Genomic DNA, 10,759 nt, shown 5'->3' with positions numbered 1-10,759 from the left:
TGATTTCCAACAAATCTGTTGCTCTCTCCATAGTACCGGAGAACGGTGTTTTAGTCATCTTGCCCATGAGGCACGGTTCGCAAGTACCAAGTGATTCATAATCAAGTGGTTCCAAAAGTCCATCAGTATGGAGTTTCTTCATGCGCTTTATACCGATATGACCTAAACGACAGTGCCACAAATAAGTTGCACTTTCATTATCAACTCTGCATCTTTTGGCTTTAACATTATGAATATGTGTATTACTACTATCGAGATTCAATAAGAACAGACCACTCTTCAAGGGTGCATGACCATAAAATATATTACTCGTATAAATAGAACAACCATTATTCTCTGATTTAAATGAATAACCATCTCGCATTAAACAAGATCCAGATATAATGTTCATGCTCAACGCTGGCACCAAATAACAATTATTTAGGTCTAATATTAATCCCGAAGGTAGATGTAGAGGTAGCGTGCCGACCGCGATCACATCGACTTTGGAACCGTTTCCCACGCGCATCGTCACCTCGTCCTTTGCCAGTGCCCGCTTATTCCGTAGTCCCTGTTTCGAGTTGCAAATATTAGCAACAGAACCAGTATCAAATACCCAGGTGCTACTGCGAGCTCTAGTAAGGTACACATCAATAACATGTATATCACATATACCTTTGTTCACCTTGCCATCCTTCTTATCCGCCAAATACTTGGGGCAGTTCCGCTTCCAGTGACCAGTCTGCTTGCAGTAGAAGCACTCAGTTTCAGGCTTAGGTCCAGACTTGGGTTTCTTCTCCTAAGCAGCAACTTGCTTGTTGTTCTTCTTGAAGTTCCCCTTCTTCTTCCCTTTGCCCTTTTTCTTGAAACTAGTGGTTTTGTTAACCATCAACACTTGATGCTCCTTCTTGATTTCTACCTCCGCAGCTTTCAGCATTGCGAAGAGCTCGGGAATAGTCTTGTTCATCCCTTGCATATTATAGTTCATCACGAAGCTCTTGTAGCTTGGTGGCAGTGATTGGAGAATTCTGTCAATGACGCAATCATCCGGAAGATTAACTCCTAATTGAATCAAGTGATTATTATACCCAGACATTTTGAGTATATGCTCACTGACAGAACTGTTCTCCTCCATCTTGCAGCTATAGAACTTATTGGAGACTTCATATCTCTCAATCCGGGCATTTGCTTGAAATATTAACTTCAACTCCTGGAACATCTCATATGCTCCATGACGTTCAAAACGTCGTTGAAGTCCCGATTCTAAGCCGTAAAGCATGGCACACTGAACTATCGAGTAGTCATCAGCTTTGCTCTGCCAGACGTTCATAACATCTGGTGTTGCTCCAGCAGCAGGCCTGGCACCCAGCGGTGCTTCCAGGACGTAATTCTTCTGTGCAGCAATGAGGATAATCCTCAAGTTACGGACCCAGTCCGTGTAGTTGCTACCATCATCTTTCAACTTTGCTTTCTCAAGGAACGCATTAAAATTCAACGGAACAACAGCACGAGCCATCTATCTACAATCAACATAAACAAGCAAGATACTATCAGGTACTAAGTTCATGATAAGTTTAAGTTCAATTAATCAGATTACTTAAGAACTCCCACTTACATAGACATCCCTCTAATCTTCTAAGTGATTACGTGATCCAAATCAACTAAACCATAACCGATCATCACGTGAGATGGAGTAGTTTTCAATGGTGAACATTGTTATGTTGATCATATCTACTATATGATTCATGCTCGACCTTTCGGTCTCCGTATTCCGAGGCCATATCTGCATATGCTAGGCTCGTCAAGTTTAACCTGAGTATTCTGCATGTGCAAAACTGGCTTGCACCCATTGTAGATGGACGTAGATCTTATCACACCCGATCATCACGTGGTGTCTGGGCACGACGAACTTTGGCAACGGTGCATACTCAGGGAGAACACTTCTTGATAATTTAGTGAGAGATCATCTTATAATGCTACCGTCAATCAAAGCAAGATAAGATGCATAAAAAGATAAACATCACATGCAATCAATATAAGTGATATGATATGGCCATCATCATCTTGTGCTTGTGATCTCCATCTCCGAAGCACCGTTATGATCACCATCGTCACTGGCGCGACACCTTGATCTCCATCGTAGCATCGTTGTCGTCTCGCCAATCTTATGCTTCCACGACTATCACTACCGTTTAGTAATAAAGTAAAGCATTACATCGCGATTGCATTGCATACAATAAAGCGACAACCATATGGCTCCTGCCAGTTGCCGATAACTCGGTTACAAAACATGATCATCTCATACAATAAAATTCAGCATCATGCCTTGACCATATCACATCACAACATGCCCTGCAAAAACAAGTTAGACGTCCTCTACTTTGTTGTTGCAAGTTTTACGTGGCTGCTACGAGCTTAAGCAAGAACCAATCTCACTTACGCATCAAAACCACAACGATAGTTTGTCAAATAGACTTCGTTTTAACCTTCGCAAGGACCGGGCGTAGCCATACTTGGTTCAACTAAAGTTGGAGAGACAGTCGCCCACAAGCCATCTGTGTGCAAAGCACGTCGAGGGAACTGGTCTCGCGTAAGCGTACGCGTAAGGTTGGTCCGGGTCGTCTCGTCCAACAATGCCGCTGAACCAAAGTATGACATGCTGGTAGGTAGTATGACTTATATCGCCCACAACTCACTTGTGTTCTACTCGTGCATATAACATCAACATAAATAACCTAGGCTCGGATGCCACTTTTGGGTTTCGTAGTAATTTCAAAAAATTTCCTACGCACACGCAAGATCATGTGATGCATAGCAACGAGGGGGGAGAGTGTTGTCTACGTACCCAACGCAGACCGACTGCGGAAGCGATGACACGACGTAGAGGAAGTAGTCGTACGTCTTCACGATCCAACCGATCAAGCACCGAAACTACGGCACCTCCGAGTTCGAGCACACGTTCAGCTCGATGACGATCCCCGGACTCCGATCCAGCAAAGTGTCGGGGAAGAGTTCCGTCAGCACGACGGCGTGGTGACGATCTTGATGCACTACAGCAGCAGGGCTTCGCCTAAACTCCGCTACAGTATTATCGAGGAATATGGTGGCGGGGGGCACCGCACACGGCTAAGGAACAGATCACGTGGATCAACTTGTGTGTATTGGGGTGCCCCCTGCCTCTGTATATAAAGGAGCCAATGGGGAGGGTTGACCGGCCAAGGAGGAGGGCGCAGGAGGAGTCCTACTCCTACCGGGAGTAGGACTCCCCCCCCCCCAATCCTATTCCAACTAGGATTCCCAAGGGGGAAAGAGGGAGAGGGGTGGCCGGCCACCTCTCCTAGTCCTAATAGGACTAGGGGAGGGGGGAGGTGCGCAGCCCTTATGGGCAGCCCTTTCACCTTTCCACTAAGGCCCAATAAGGCCCATATGACTCCCGGGGGGGTCCGGTAACCTCCCGGTAATCCGGTAAAATCCCGATTTCACCCGGAACACTTCCGATATCCAAATATAGGCTTCCAATATATCAATCTTTACGTCTTGACCATTTCGAGACTCCTCGTCATGTCCGTGATCACATCCGGGACTCCGAACAACCTTCGGTACATCAAAATGCATAAACTCATAATATCACTGTCATCGTAACCTTAAGCGTGCGGACCCTACGGGTTCGAGAACGATGTAGACATGACAGAGACACGTCTCCGGTCAATAACCAATAGCGGGACCTGGATGCCCATATTGGCTCCTACATATTCTACGAAGATCTTTATCGGTCAGACCGCATAACAACATACGTTGTTCCCTTTGTCATCGGTATGTTACTTGCCCGAGATTCGATCGTCGGTATCCAATACCTAGTTCAATCTCGTTACCGGCAAGTCTCTTTACTCGTTCTGTAATACATCATCTCGCAACTAACTCATTAGTTGCAATGCTTGCAAGGCTTATGTGATGTGCATTACCGAGAGGGCCCAGAGATACCTCTCCGACAATCGGAGTGACAAATCCTAATCTCGAAATATGCCAACCCAACATCTACCTTTGGAGACACCTGTAATGCTCCTTTATAATCACCCAGTTACGTTGTGACGTTTGGTAGCACCCAAAGTGTTCCTCCGGTAAACGGGAGTTGCATAATCTCATAGTCATAGGAACATGTATAAGTCATGAAGAAAAGCATTAGCAACATACTAAACGATCGGGTGCTAAGCTAATGGAATGGGTCATGTCAATCAGATCATTCAACTAATGATGTGACCTCGTTAATCAAATAACAACTCCTTTGTCTATGGTTAGGAAACATAACCATCTTTGATTAACGAGCTAGTCTAGTAGAGGCATACTAGTGACACTCTGTTTTGTCTATGTATTCACACATGTATTATGTTTCCGGTTAATACAATTCTAGCATGAATAACAAACATTTATCATGATATAAGGAAATAAATAATAACTTTATTATTGCCTCTAGGGCATATTTCCTTCAGGACCTGCTCGAGGTGTTCCTAAGTCGGCGGATCCAACCCCTCCAAGCTCGAGACCATTCCATGTGGATGTACTCCGGGGCTGGTGACACCGCTCGGGTTTATTCGGAGGAGGTGGAGGCCAAAACTGTAGCCGAGTGGTTGATGAGCATCACTGGGAACAAGGACAACCCCAGGGGCGCTAGGAGAGTCGACCCTTTCAGCGACAGCAACCTGCCAGACAAGGTCTGGTCATCATAACTGAATTTTTGAACGTATTTACCGACTAATTGACGTTCTGACTGACTGTTGATCGGTCTCTTGTTTTGCAGATCTACACGGAGATGTATTCGATGCCCAATGGTGAACAGGCTCTGGAGCAAGACCAAGAGGGCGAGGACAACACCGAGGAGAGCGGCGAGTGGGAGTCTCCAGCTGATGATGATGATGACGAGAGTGACAAGTCGGCCGACGAGGAAGTGGCCGACTCACCGCCTCATTCTGAACGTCGATCCAAGCTGCGCCATGATCCCACGAGCAGGCACGGCAAAGCTGTGGCGTCGGGTGCCTCATCTCACAAGCGTGCTCGGTCTCCGACTCCAGATTTGACTGAGAAGGTCACCAAGCAGCCCAAAGCCAATCCTTCGAAGGCTCGGAAGACCTTGCCTAAGATCAAGATGGACGTCCCTGTTGCCTCTGGGTAAATGCTCTTCTCGTATCTTCTTGTTCCGATCAATTTTTATGTTCCGACCGGTTTTCTTATTCTGACCGAGTGAACGATGAACTAGTGTAGCCCGACCTCAGCCGCGACCGACATGGATATTGACAGGACTCCGGCCGACGAGGAAGCTGACGACGTCGTCACCTCCAAAGCCAGTAAATCTGGTCGATTCGAATTCGCCTGGTCGACTGAATGGTTTGACAGTTATCCTTATGGCTTTCTCTGTTTCTTGCAGATCCACGAGATGTTGTTGTGCTCCCGGACGATGACGAAGAAGTGCCGCTGAGAGGGAGGAGGAAGAAGGACAAGGAAACGAGCGGGAAAGCGCCTGAAGTTCAGGTTCCTCGGTCGATTGTGATGCCTGGGACGACGGTCGAGCGATCGTCGGATCAAGCTCGAACCAACGTCACCTTCGCGGTTCCGCTGTCGACTGACTGCCCCTCAGGATCAGCTACTCAGACTTCTGCCGCGCTAATACAACTCCCAGCTTCAGATCCGGTGGCTGCTTCGATTGCTCAGCCTCCATCACTTTTCACTGCATATCAAACTCCAGACGATCCACCAGCTGCTGCCAAGGAAGCTCTTCTCCAGTTGAATCTTGTGATGGGACAGATGAAAATGGTGCATGAGGCTAGTCAGGTAGCCTTCAACGCCGGAGCTGCTCTACAAGCCAATGTCCAGGTTAGTCGACTTTCCAATCGACCGTATTTCTTGTCTAATCACCCACTGGGGTGTGGCTATTTTGATGTTGTATGTATCTTTGTGTCGATTCAAACTTAATCTTTGCATCAGTGGGGGCACGTAGAGTGCACCCACTGGGTGTAGTCCCCGAGACCATAGGTGACTGCGGCAGTCGACTGTGGTATGAGAATAGGAACCTCTCTTGTTTTTTTGCGACTCGAGCTGGGCAGACCATGCCGAGTGGAATCGAAACCAGTGGGGGCACACTGAGTGCACCCACTGGGTGTAGTCCCCGAGACCATAGGTGACTGCGGGCAGTCGACTGTGGTCTGAGAACCTTCTTCTTTTTTTTGCAAAATCAGTGGGGGCACGCTAAGTACACCCACTGGGTGTAGTCCCCGAGGCTGCCATTGAATGTTTGATTCGGTGGTAGTCTTAGAGTAGCTAACATTGTGATGTCTTTTTATATCCGTCGACTTATATGGCTTGTGACTGCAGAAATCTTGTGATCTTGGGGCTCAGCTTTCTGCAATGAACAAACAGCAAATCAGCCTCAACCTTGATCTGGAATTGGCCAGGAAGAATCTCAAGAGCGCTCGTGACGAAGTAGCTGCCATGGGAGGTAATCAATCGCCGAGTGTTTATCCAACTGCTGGCACTTTTCCTTTCCATTTTTTTGAACCGAGTGACTCCACTCGAGCAGATGTATGTAGTGAAAACCGCCAATTCCAAGCCCGTCTGAAGAATGTTATTTCTTTAGAGAAAATGAAGCAGGCTTTGGAGAAGAAGGATCTGGATCTAGCTGCGGCGCAGAAGGAGGCGCGCAAGAAGACAGCGCTTGCTGACAAGAAGCTTGCTTCAGTCGGCAAGTTAGAAGAAGAAAACTCCAAGCTGAAGACTGCTGTTTCTGACGCCAATCAAGAGGTCGAGCGACTAAAGAAAGACAAGGAGAAACTGACCGACGAAATTGGAAGTCTCAAGGCCAAGAATGGCGAGCTAGAGTCTTATCTGGGCCAACTTGCTGCGAAGTTGGTCTTGAAACTTGAAGGTACTGATTAATCTGTCTTATTTCTGTCGACTGACAACTCTAATTGTACTGTCGACTCATCATTCACTCGACTGTGCAGAGTTTTGCCAAGACTTTGAAGCAGAAACTGGGCGAGTCGAGACGGGTCTTGATCCCATCAACTGTCCAGTCAAGGATGATGTTGCGATGAACGTGATGCGGCTGGAGTCTCGTATGGACAGCGCGGTTGCTTATCTGGCCCGTCTGAAAGCTGCAATGACTCGGGTTGATGCAGAACTTTGGCCTCAGGCGGAACTGTCTCAAGATCTCGAGTGCCTGATGGCTCGACTGAATCAAATCCCTGAGAGCGTGTAAGAATGGAAGAAGTCATCCGCTCGCTGTGGTGCTGACGTCGCCTTGTCTCTGGTCCGAGTGCAATGCAAGGATGCCAAAGAAGACAAGCTGGCGGAGCTCAAGGTTGCTAACACGAAGAGGCACACTTTCCAGTCTTTCATGGACACCTTCCTTGCCGCCGCCACTCGCATTGCAGACAGCATCGACCTTGACAGTTTCTGCGACCCAGCCAGTCCTTCTCCTGATGCGTGACCGAAAAACATTAAGCTTCACTTTTATTTGCCTCGGTATACCGAGTGATTGTGTAACCGTTAAACTTATTCGGGCTTGATGCTCGAATACTTTTGATCCATCGTCCGGAACCTTAGGATTTATCCGAACTTGGTTTATTTCTGAATATGCTTGCGTTTGCCTTCGAGTGGAATTTGTTCTTCACTCGGAATAATCTTTGTGTTTGAGATGCAGTTCTGAGGTAGTGATTTCAGTCGACCTGCGCTTCATCGTCTTTGCAGGTAGGGATGGGGCGCGCATTGCAATCGACCTACACGACGTCGTCCTTGCAGATGGGGATGGGGCGCACATTGTACTTGTGGCGTAGCTCCTAAGGAGAAGGTTGCAGTCGACCTGCACCTCGTCGTCCTTGCGGATAGGGATGGAGCGCACATTGTATTTGTGGCGCAGCTCCGAAGGAGAAGGTTGTAGTCGACCTGCACCTCGTCGTCCTTGCGGATAGGGATGGAGCGCACATTGTATTTGTGGCGCAGCTCCGAAGGAGAAGGCTGCAGTTGACCTCCACCTCGTCGTCCTTAAGGATAGGGATGGAGCGCACATTGTATTTGTGGCGCACCTCCAAAGGAGAAGGTTGCAGTCGACCTACACCTCGCCGTCCTTACGGATAGGGATGGAGCGCACATTGTATTTGCAGAGTAGCTCCGAAGGAGAAGGTTACAGTCGACCTGCACCTCGTCGTCCTTGCGAATGGGGATGTGCTTCAAACTTAGGCGAGTACTTGGACTGCAGCTAAGCCCCCGAGTGGGAGGATTGCTCTCCACTCGATAGGATTTTTCAAACTTAGGCGAGTACTTGGACTGCAGCTAAGCCTTCGAGTGGGAGGATTGCTCTCCACTCGGTAGGATTTTTCAAACTTAGGCGAGTACTTGGACTGCAGCTAAGCCTCCGAGTGGGAGGATTGCTCTCCACTCAGTAGGATTTTTCAAACTTAGGCGAGTACTTGGACTGCAGCTAAGCCCCCGAGTGGGAGGATTGCTCTCCACTCGGTAGGATTTTTCAAACTTAGGCGAGTACTTGGACTCCAGCTAAGCCCCCGAGTGGGAGGATTGCTCTCCACTCGGTAGGATTTTTTAAACTTAGGCGAGTACTGGACTGCAGCTAAGCCCCCGAGTGGGAGGATCGCTCTCCACTTGGTAGGATTTTTTTTTAAAGTTAGGCGAGTACTGGACTGCAGCTAAGCCCCCGAGTGGGAGGATCGCTCTCCACTCGGTAGGATTTTTTTAAAACTTAGGCGAAACGGATTCGCAGCTAAGCCACCGAGTGAGAGGCTTGCTCACCACTCGGTAGGATTTTCGGAACTTAGGCAAAACGGATTCGCAGCTAAGCCACTGAGTGAGAGGCGTGCTCTCCACTCGGTAGGATTTTTCGAACTTAGGCGAAACGGATTCGCAGCTAAACCACCGAGTGAGAGGCTTGCTCACAACTCAGTAGGATTTTTCGAACTTAGGCGAAACGGATTCGCAGCTAAGTCCCCGAGTGAGAGGCTTGCTCACCACTCGGTAGGATTTTTCGAACTTAGGCGAAGCAGATTCGCAGCTAAGCCACCCACTGGGGGATTTCAGACTTAAATAAAAGCGACAACAATCGTTTAGGATAATTATAAAGCTCTTATTTTTGATAAATAAACTACAAAGGTATTACTTATTACATCTCATCCGAGTGAGTACTTAAGTATAAAAGGGGCGGAGCAGATCCGCCTTCCAAGCTCGTGGCTCGTCTTTCTGATGCTCGACGTTGTAAAGATGGTATGCTCCATTGTGGAGAACTCTGGTGATAATGAAGGGACCTTCCCAAGCAGGGGCGAGCTTGTGTGGTTTTTGTTGATCCACTCGAAGAACCAAGTCTCCCTCTTGAAAGGCTCGACCCTTCACGTTTCTGGCATGGAATCGACGCAAGTCTTGCTGATAAATGGTCGACGGGATCAAGGCCATCTCTCTCTTTTCCTCTAAGAGATCGACTGAATCCTGTCGGGCTTGTTCTGCTTCCTCTTCGGAGAAGATCTTGACTCGGGGTGCATTGTGGAGCAGGTCACTCGACAGAACAGCTTCGGCTCCATAGACCAAAAAGAAAGGAGTTCGTCCAGTCGACCGATTAGGAGTTGTCCTCAAACCCCAAAGTACTGATGGAAGTTCATCGACCCAGGCGCCTGCTGCGTGTTTGAGATCACGCATCAGTCGAGGTTTCAGTCCCTTGAGAATTAGGCCATTTACCCTTTCTGCTTGTCCATTCGACTGCGGGTGAGCGACTGAAGCATAGTCGACTCATGTGCCTTGAGAAGCGCAGGAAGCTCTAAACTCCTCAGAATCGAAGTTTGACCCGTTGTCAGTGATGATGCTGTGTGGAACTCCATATCTGAATGTCAATTCTCTGATGAAACTGACAGTGGTGCTGGCTTCAAGATTCTTGATCAGTTTAGCTTCAATCCATTTGGTAAACTTGTCGACTGCTACCAGCACATGAGTGAAGCCGCTTCTACCAGTTCTCAGTGGCCCAATCATATCCAATCCCCAAACAGCAAAGGGCCGGACGAGGGGAATGGTCTTCAGAGCTGACGCTGGTTTGTGAGTCATATCAGAGTAAAACTGGCAGCCTTCACATCTGTCGACTATATCTTTCGCCATCTCGTTTGCTCGTGGCCAATAAAATCCAGCTCGGTATGCTTTAGCCATTATGGCCCGAGAGGACGCATGGTGGCCACAGGTCCCCGAGTGGATGTCATTGAGGATCATTCGACCTTCTTCTGGCGTTATGCATTTCTGACTGACCCCAGTCACACTTTCCCTAAACAATTGTCCTCTTATCACAGTAAAGGCTTTGGATCAACGGACGATCTGTCGAGCCTCTTCTTCATCTTCTGGGAGTTCTTTCCTAAGGATGTACGCAATGTAAGGTACTGTCCAGTCGGGAGTGATGACCAGAACCTCCATGATTAGGTCGACCACGGCCGGGACCTCGACTTCAATCGGATCTGTGGCGCTCTTAGGTTGCGGGGGCTCTTCTGTAAAAGGATCTTCTTGAACTGACGGTGTGTGAATGTGTTCCAGAAACACATTGCTGGGAATGGCTTCTCTCTTAGAACCTATCTTCGCCAAATCATCGGCTGCTTGATTTTTCAGTCGGGGTATATGATGGAGCTCTAACCCCTCAAACTTCTTTTCCAACTTTCTCACCGCATTGCAGTAGCCAGTCATGGCTGGGCTTCTGACGTCCCACTCTTTCATCACTTGATTGACCACCAAATCTGAGTCGCCATAGACCATGAGG

Source organism: Triticum dicoccoides, chromosome 1A (genome assembly GCF_002162155.2).
Source record: "Triticum dicoccoides isolate Atlit2015 ecotype Zavitan chromosome 1A, WEW_v2.0, whole genome shotgun sequence".
In the NCBI taxonomy this organism is placed as follows: Eukaryota; Viridiplantae; Streptophyta; class Magnoliopsida; order Poales; family Poaceae; genus Triticum; species Triticum dicoccoides.
This window is presented reverse-complemented; position numbering follows the sequence as displayed.